Genomic DNA, 8,905 nt, shown 5'->3' with positions numbered 1-8,905 from the left:
TGGGTTGTGTCTGACGGGGGCACCTCACCATCCCCTAGGGCGGGAGTTCTTTGTTCCACATGTAATCACTTTAATGTGCAGTTACTGCCCCCCTCCTGCTCCGCACAAGAATGCGAAGTGCAGGGCGTTCTTTTAGCTGCCCAGCATGTTGCTAATGCCCACTCTGCCAACAAGCAAGTTGTTTTAGGCATCGATTCTCAATTTTGTTTAGATATTTTAATTGAGCAAGCCTCTCCCTCAGCTTTTGTTAAAATGTGGGACCAAATTTTTACCCTAATTCGTAAATTCTCTCACCCTTGGTTCATTACACACTGTCCCTCTCATCGACCAGACTCTAACCCCCTGCATTCCAGTCTTGATCAAAGAATGAGAGAGGTCTCCCAAGTTCATATGGCAAATCCCGCCCCACAGGCCGACCCGCTGCTGCGCTGGCTCCACGAAGAATGGGGACACTTACCACCCACAAAATTGTACGGCCTGTTATCTGGCTTCTCTAACCAAAAGCCTGACGTTAGCCGCAGTCAGTGCGAGCTCATTGTTCAGTCCTGCTTGCAGTGTGTGCAGGTAAAAACTATGAATCGTCCCCGATATGAGCGTTCTGCATATGCTGCAGAACACTTTGCCCCAGGTAGTACGTGGCAAATTGACTTAATAGGACCCCTGCCAGGTGCTCGTCGTTTTCCAAAAGCCTTAGTTACTGTCGATCTGGGGTCTCGACAAACTTTTTGTGTCCCTCTTACTAAAACCAATGCTGCTTCTGTCGCTGTGGCTCTTAAGCAAACAGCAGCTGCCTGGGGCACTCCCACTGAAGTCCAAGCAGATGGGGGGCCACCCTTTACCAGCAAAAGCATTGAACAGCTCATTTTTGGATGGGGGGCTTCCCTTCATATCCATACTAAATATCATCCTCAAAGCAATGGTGTGGTGGAGCGAAAAATCGCAGTCCTTAAGACTATGTTGCGAACGGCAAACCCCAACCCTGATTTTAAAAACTGGAGCTCATTTTTACCCCAGGTACTTATCGCACTCAACAAAAGTTACTCTCGCTGGCCTCACATTTCACCTACACCTAAGCCGCCTTGGTCCCCCGTGTTTAACACTGGACAACTGGTTTGGCTTACCGAACCCCAAGCCTCTGGCCATCGAGAACCCATAAAAGCCACCATTCTCCAGGCCGGCAAGTACCCTAACTTCTACTTAGTGGCTACAAGTACCCCTGGTAACAAGCTAGTTCATCATAACTGGCTCGGCAAATGTAGTTCTTAATAAGCTAACTAATGCCCCTAAGCAGGGCTCGTATTATTCTGTTTTACAGGTTATACTGCTCTCCCTCACAACATCTTTGCCCACGGAGCCCTTAGGAGAGGGTGGACTACAAACTTGGTTCGCCGCCTACTGGGTGCAGGAGGTCAGCGGAAACCAGTCCCTGTCAGCGCTGAGTCCAGAAGATTGTCTTGTTTGCTCCGCTCAGTTCTCACCTAAATATCCATTGCCCTTTCAATTTGTACCAATAGTTTATAATTTTTCTTCATTTAATATATCTAGTGTAAATTGTTCTTCCCCCTATGTGCAGTGGGCTGCTTCTAGTGTTTGGAATAATTGTTCCTCACAATTTAATTCTTATGTGTTTCCAGTTCTTAATGCTTCAGGTCGAAGTGATCATAGCTTTCCTTTAATTGAGAGTATTAGAGTTCCAGCATCTCATTGTTGGGTTTTTGTTGGTAATAGTTTAACCCCAGCCCCTACTTGGGTTGGTACTTATTCTAATTGTTCTATGTGGAGTTTCTCTTATGCTAATACCTCCCTAACTAAACCCACTCTTAATTCTACCTACCCCGCTCCCATTAATTGTTCTTATCGTTTTACTTATAATATTTTATTTGGAACCTTCTATACCTCCATAACACATACGTATCTGTTTCATGCCCAGCATATGCATCATGCTGAGGCTGCATGTATCAATAGTGCATCCAGCTTTTATTCTGTAACCAATAATGGGTGGAGCCATACCACAGTTTCTTCCTTAAGACCCGGTCATTTTTGGATTTGCGGTAATGTTGCATTTGCTGTGCTTCCTCCCAATCCCCGGGGTATATGCACCATTGGCACCCTGTATCTACAGGGCGGAGGTATTTATACCTTGCCATCTAGCCACCGACACCATCGTAGTACCCACTCTTTTTGGACTCGTTTGCAAACAACAGCTTCCTCCCTCGCCTCCTCTATTGTTAGTTTTAACCCTGTTGGTTATATGATGTTACGTGATCAAGTGCTGTTTCAATCCCTTGCTATTGAAATGCTTGCTAATACCACGGGCAAGGGCCTCTCCTTAATTAATCAGCAGTTAAATTCCCTTGTTCAGTATAGTATTCAAAATAGATTAATGATTCAATATTTGTTGCAATCTTCCTCATTTTGTACTAAATTTGCTGAAGTATATCCTAACTTTGCTGATAAATGTTGCGTTTCTTTGCCTTCTATTTATCCTAATTTGTCCTCAATTGTTAAAGACCTGCAAACGTTGAGCTCTACTGTCAGAGAGTCACGAGAGTCCTTCCAGTTTTGGTCATGGCTCGATTGGCTTGGCCTTGCGCCCTACAAATCCTATTTCCAATCCCTGTTTGTGTCCCTTCTGGTTGGGCTCGCTCTTCTCTGTCTCAGATGTGCCTTCATTAAAGCCTGCATTCACAAGTTTGTTGCCTCGGCCTACATCGCTTCCACCCCCGAAGCGCATCCCCTCGTAGGTGGGAATGAGGAGTCGGACTCGGAAGTTTAGGTTTTCGGCCAAACTATTTCGGCCAGGGCACGGGGGCACGTTGAGATAAGTTCCTGTCTGCATCCTGTAAAACTTGCCCATACCGGTATTGCCCTGGCCTCTTCATTTGTCATTCAGTGTTGAACGCATTCTAAGGCAATATGCATTTCCTCACCTTTTGGGGGCGAAGCCAGACTTTAAGGCACCTGCTCCCCTACATGGTGTTAACTTCGCTTGTGCCAATCAGAAACAAACACAAACAGGTTTTGGGCCCCGTCCCCTATGACACTTCTATGATGTCATAGTGGGTACTTTATGGCCTGCCTGCCATGTGCAGGCAGGGAGAGGAGAAAGAAAACCGAATCCTGTGTATACCCGTGTGTCCTGTGTATACCTGTAACCGAGCCTGATCACCTTGAAGCCTCTCTCTCAGCTCACGTGTTTCAAACAGAGCTTCTACGTTTGCCGGTCGTTATGCGTTGGTTTGTATTTGTAAGTATCAGTTATTACTAAGTGCTGCATCTTTGTTTATAAATATTGTTAGTAGATATTTTAGTCATTGTGTGTTTTAAGTTTCATTAACTCTATTAGCTAATCATACGCTGCTCCCTTACCCCTTGTAATTATCCCCAATAAAACTTTTAAATTGATTAAGTTTAGTGTGTGTGTGTGTGTCTGCAGTTTGCATCGTGACCCACACTCTCCTTGCATCCCGTACCAATATAGTCTGTTGCCACGTGCAGCCTGGTAAATAACAGGCCTGCATTTTCTTTCGCCCCTGCGAGTCCGTGGCAATCTACAGGTTGTTTCTCTTTACCTCCCTTGTTGGCTTATGATGATAATGGCTCAGTAAGCTGTGACCCTTGCCTGCAGAGAGAGAAGGGCTACATGGAGGGTCACAGGGAGCCCCTGAGGCTAGCAAAAATCTGCCAGGAAATGCAGGACCTGTGGAGTCAGGGACAGAACTTTGTCACAATATATAATATCAACAGATTGTATTGCAGCTAGTTTTAAGCATTTTTTTCAATATTCATTGAGTTAAATTTTCACAATTGCACAAAACTCTGGGTTTAGCATTTCCTTCCAAATGTTCTCAATTTCAGTTTTCACAGTTGTGGGAAATTATGGGGGGGATATGTCAATAGTGAGTCAGACCACAATGATTTAATGTCACTAGATACCGAGATTCAAAAAGTTGAAGATGTGACCATCTGTTTTGATGGTTATAAAGCACCTGTCAAAAGATGCAGAGTCACTGTCCTTCAATTAAACTCAAATAAGTTCTCCAGCAGCCTTGTTCTTACTTGGCATATCTGTAATTTTCATTTATTATCAATTGAAATATTTTTCATTGGTCTGTGTGTAGATAGCAAAAGCAATGTTTGCCAACCTTTATGAATAAAAGCTCATTCTTCCAAGCCTTGTGATAACAAACTCTCAGGCTAAAAGCTTGGATAAACTGGAATCAGTGTTTTCAAGACCTGATTCTCATTTACACTAACGCTGCTTGCCCCAGTGGAAAGGGGCTGCAGCATCACCAACTTTCATGATTTTATCATGAGTCTTGTGATATTTGGTGTGTTTGATGAAGCCCCAGCTCCTGGAAGCATGTGAGGAGGAGAGACTCTTGGCTTTTGTTTTCTAAACAAAGGAAGTATCTAGTTCTCTTTGTTGCAGAGAAACACTTACAAACTTCACCCCAGTGCAATCTAAAGCTCTGAGACACCAAAAGGCAAATAAAATAATACTTATATTGTACTTATTAAACCTCATGATTGTGGAGGGCTGGCCTGCTTAAGATTTTTAAAGCATCGTGCCAGTGAGAATTCAGAGCGTAAATCTCTCTGTTACCCAAGGGAAGCCCCCTAATTGAGTGTCATCCTCGATCTAACACAGCACAGTGAACAGAAAGGGGAACAGACACCGAGAACAAGCTATGGGAACGCGCAGAGCTGGGCTGTGGGCCCCAAGCAGGACATGAGCACAGTTCCCCCAGGCCCAACAACAGCAATTCCAGGCCCCAGGGCAGAACAGTCAATGGGCCCCCGCTGGTGCTGACATTTGGGCGGTGCTGCGCCTGCGCTGGCTGGTGCCTAGTGAGCTGCCAGCTGTGCTGCTGGGCGCACTCTTCCAGGAGGGCCAAGCCTTCCATATGCCCCCCTGCTGCCTTCGCCGCCACTGATATCGCCCCACACGCCATAGGTGCTGATTTTTGGTTTTGCCAGTGGGTGCCCCCTCTCGGCTCTGCCCCTTTCCCAAAGGCCAAGCCCCCACTTTGCCACATTCCACCTCTTCCTCCCCTGCTGTGCCCCCTAGGTCCCCTCCCCCGAGCACCTCCTGCCCACTGCCAACTCCTTTCTGCCCCTCCTGCTTTAAGGGTGAGGTGTGTGTTGTGTATTTGGTTGTCATGGGTTTTGTTACTATGGCAACTGAGTTCGACTATTAAGGGATAGCTCAGCCGGTTTCAACCGGCTGAGTGAGCTCTCTGTCTCTGTAAATAAAATGGAGGTTTTGGTTAGCTGTCTGCTCTCTGGCCTCAAGTGATTTCTTCCTAAACCGGCTGCCCCAAGGATATAACACTGGCGACGAGGGTGGGATCCTGGTGCTGCTCCAGTAACAGAAGGAAGTAGAAGTCAAGGTAAAGACCAAACAAAGAAAAAAAGCTGCTTGTTTGCACTGACTGTGAAAGTGAAACTAAAAATCATGGCTACTCTGACCAGCCCCCTGGAGCCTTTTGATGAGAATACAGAGCAGTGGCATGTGTATACTGAGCGTTTTGAGCTTTTTGGTATTGCAAATGACATTACAGAAGCGAAGAAGGTGCCAATATTCTTAACTGTTGTAGGGGCTAAAACCTACTCCCTGCTACGCAGCTTACTACACCCTGTTAAGCCTGAGACTAAATCTTACAGTGACATTGTGGAAATCCTGGGGTCTCATTTCTCCCCAAAACCACTGATAATTGCTGAAAGATATAGGTTCCACAAAAGAGACCAAAAGGAAGATGAAACAGTTGTACAATTTGTAGCCATTTTAAAAAAGCTAGCAGAACACTGTGAATTTAAAGAGATGTTAAATGATGCCCTGCGTGACAGGTTAGTGTGTGGCCTCTGCAATGAAGCTATATGGAAGCGCCTACTGACAGAGGCTCAGCTTACATTACAGAAGGCTGTTGATATTGCTGTCTCCATGGAACTGGCTACAAGGGAGGCACAATACATCGGTGCATCCCCTAGGGTGCAAAAAGTGTCACAAGAACTGACCCACAAAACGGTGCAGAGTCAAGAATGTTACCGCTGTGGTAAGCCGGGTCACCAGGCATCAGAATGCTGGTGTAAGGACCTGATGTGTCGACACTGTGGCAAAAAGGGACACATCGAGTATGCCTGTAAACAAAAGAAAAAGAGGCCTGTGGTCTGGCCGACAAAAAGAGAAACCTTGCATACCCTAGAGCAGACCCAGGATGATCAAGGTGACACCTCCTCACAAGAGGAAGTGCCACTGCATGCTTTGTCTTTGGCAGCGGGCTCACATGAATACTGGGTAACCCCCTTATTGGAGGGCAAACCTATACGCATGGAACTAGACACCGGTGCAGCTGTCTCGCTGGTTCCTGAGACTGTGTATAAGGAAAAGCTACAGCATCTTCCGCTTAAGGCAACAAAAACTGTTCTGAAGACGTATACAGGTGAAGCTGTGCCCATGTTGGGCACTATTGATGTTAAGGTGGAGCTCAATGGACAGGCGGCTAAATTGCCACTGTTTGTGGTGAGAGGTGACTACCCAGCCTTAATGGGTAGGTCTTGGCTTGGGAAGATTCAGCTGAACTGGGCAGAAGTGCACCGGATGACTAAAGAAGAAACCAGTCTAACCCCTATACTAAGGAAACATGCTGCTGTTTTTGGAGATGATTTGGGAAGTATGAAGGGAATCACTGTGACATTGAACATTAAACCTGGCAGTCCACCAAAATATCTGAAAGCCCGAACTGTGCCATATGCCATCAGGCCAAAAGTTGAAGCAGACCTGGAGCGCCTGGTCACCAATGGAGTCCTAATACCAGTTACCCATAGCTCATGGGCCACTCCTATCGTTCCAATAGTAAAGAAAGATGGCTCTCTCTGGATTTGCGGTGATTGCGGGTATGGCTGGAGAGTCTTGCCCACATGCTCGGGGTTCAGCTGACCGCCATATTTGGGGTCGGGAAGGAATTTTCCTCCAGGGAAGATTGGCAATGGCCCTGGAGGTTTTTCGCCTTCCTCCGAGGCATGGGGCAGGGGTCTCTGGCTAAGGAGTGGGTGGATCGGCTTATGTGGCCTGCATCTTGCAGGAGGTCAGACTAGATGATCATAATGGTCCCTTCTGATCTTGAATTCTATGATTCTATGATTCTATGATTTTAAAGTCACTGTCAACCCAGTGTTGTGTGCAGAGCAATACCCGCTTCCCCGCATCGATGACCTCTTCACAGGCCTGGCTGGGGGACAAAAGTTCAGTAAGATTGATCTGAGTCAAGCATATTTACAGATGCACGTCGATGAAAAGTCCCAAGAGCTGTTGACTATTGTGACTCATAAGGGGCTTTATCGATACTGTCGCCTACCCTTCGGAATCACATCGGCTCCCGCCCTGTTCCAGAGGGCTATGGACCAGATCTTGTGTGGCTTGTCAGGAGTTCAGTGCTATCTGGATGATATCCTGGTCACTGGAAGAAATGAAGAGGATCACTTAAAGAATTTAGAGGCTACCCTACAAAGACTGGAAGAGTATGGCCTACGAGTTCGCAAAGACAAGTGTGAATTCTTCAAGCCCTCTGTTGAATATTTGGGACACATCATCGATTCTGCAGGTCTTCATAAGGCCCCTGCAAAAGTTAAAGCTATTGTGGAGGCTCCCCCACCTCGAAATGTAAGCCAGCTGCGCTCATTTCTAGGACTACTGAACTATTATGGGAAGTTCATCTCACAGTTAGCCACACTGCTAAAACCACTTCATGAGCTCCTTGGGCAGAACAAGGCCTGGGAAGTGGACTGAAGCCTGTGATGTTGCATTTAACAAAGCTAAGGATGCATTGTTAAATTCTGAAGTTCTAATGCACTTTGATCCGTCCTTACCCCTGCAATTGGCCTGCGATGCTTCCCCTTATGGAGTGGGAGCGGTCGTGTCACACATTATGCCTTCGGGAGAAGAAAGACCTATTGCTTTTGCTTCACGCACTCTAAGCAAAGCAGAAACTAACTACGCCCAAATCGAACGTGAGGCATTAGGAATTGTTTTTGGAATTAGGAAGTTTCATCAGTACCTATTTGGGCGAAAGTTTACTCTTCTTACAGACCATCGACCTCTGACATCAATTTTTGGACCCTACACAGGCATTCCCCCATTAGCTGCTAGTCGTATGCAACGTTGGGCATTGATACTTTCTGCACACACATATGAAATCAAATATCGGAAATCCACTCTGCACGGCAATGCAGATGGCCTCTCAAGGTTGCCTTTACCGGTCAAACATCAAGATAGTGCCCAACAGGAAATCTTCTACTTTGAACAGGTAGAGAATACACCCATCACTGCTACTCAGATAAAGAAGGCAACCCGCGTTGACCCAGTATTATCCCAAGTTATGGACCTGGTGATGCATGGAAAATCTCGACAAACCTCTTCGGTCTCACCCGACCTTGTTCCCTACATGTCCAGGCGGATGGAATTATCGGTCCAATCTGGTTGTTTGTTGTGGGGGAGGCGTGTCATTATTCCACCACCCCTGAGATCACAGATGTTAGAACAGCTACATTCCGGTCACTGTGGAATAGTGCGCATGAAGGAAATTGCACGAAGCTATTTTTGGTGGCCTGGATTGGACAGTGCTATTGAAGAGAAGGCAAAAGCTTGTATGTCATGTCAGGGTGTAAGAAATGCACCCCAGTGGGCACCCCTACACCCATGGGACTGGCCTGAAAACCCGTGGCAACGTATTCACGTTGACTTTGCTGGCCCCCTTGAAGGAAGCATGTTCTTGGTGGCAGTAGATGCCCATTCTAAATGGCCAGAAGTCTCTATAATGCAGTCCACTACTGCAGAGAGTACTATCCAAAAACTACGAGGACTCTTTAGTCATTTTGGTCTGCCAGAACAACTTGTGAGTGACAA

This window comes from Mauremys mutica, chromosome 12 (genome assembly GCF_020497125.1).
Source record: "Mauremys mutica isolate MM-2020 ecotype Southern chromosome 12, ASM2049712v1, whole genome shotgun sequence".
Lineage (NCBI taxonomy): Eukaryota > Metazoa > Chordata > Testudines > Geoemydidae > Mauremys > Mauremys mutica.
The sequence above is the reverse complement of the archived record's forward strand: the minus strand, read 5'-3'. Positions refer to the sequence as shown.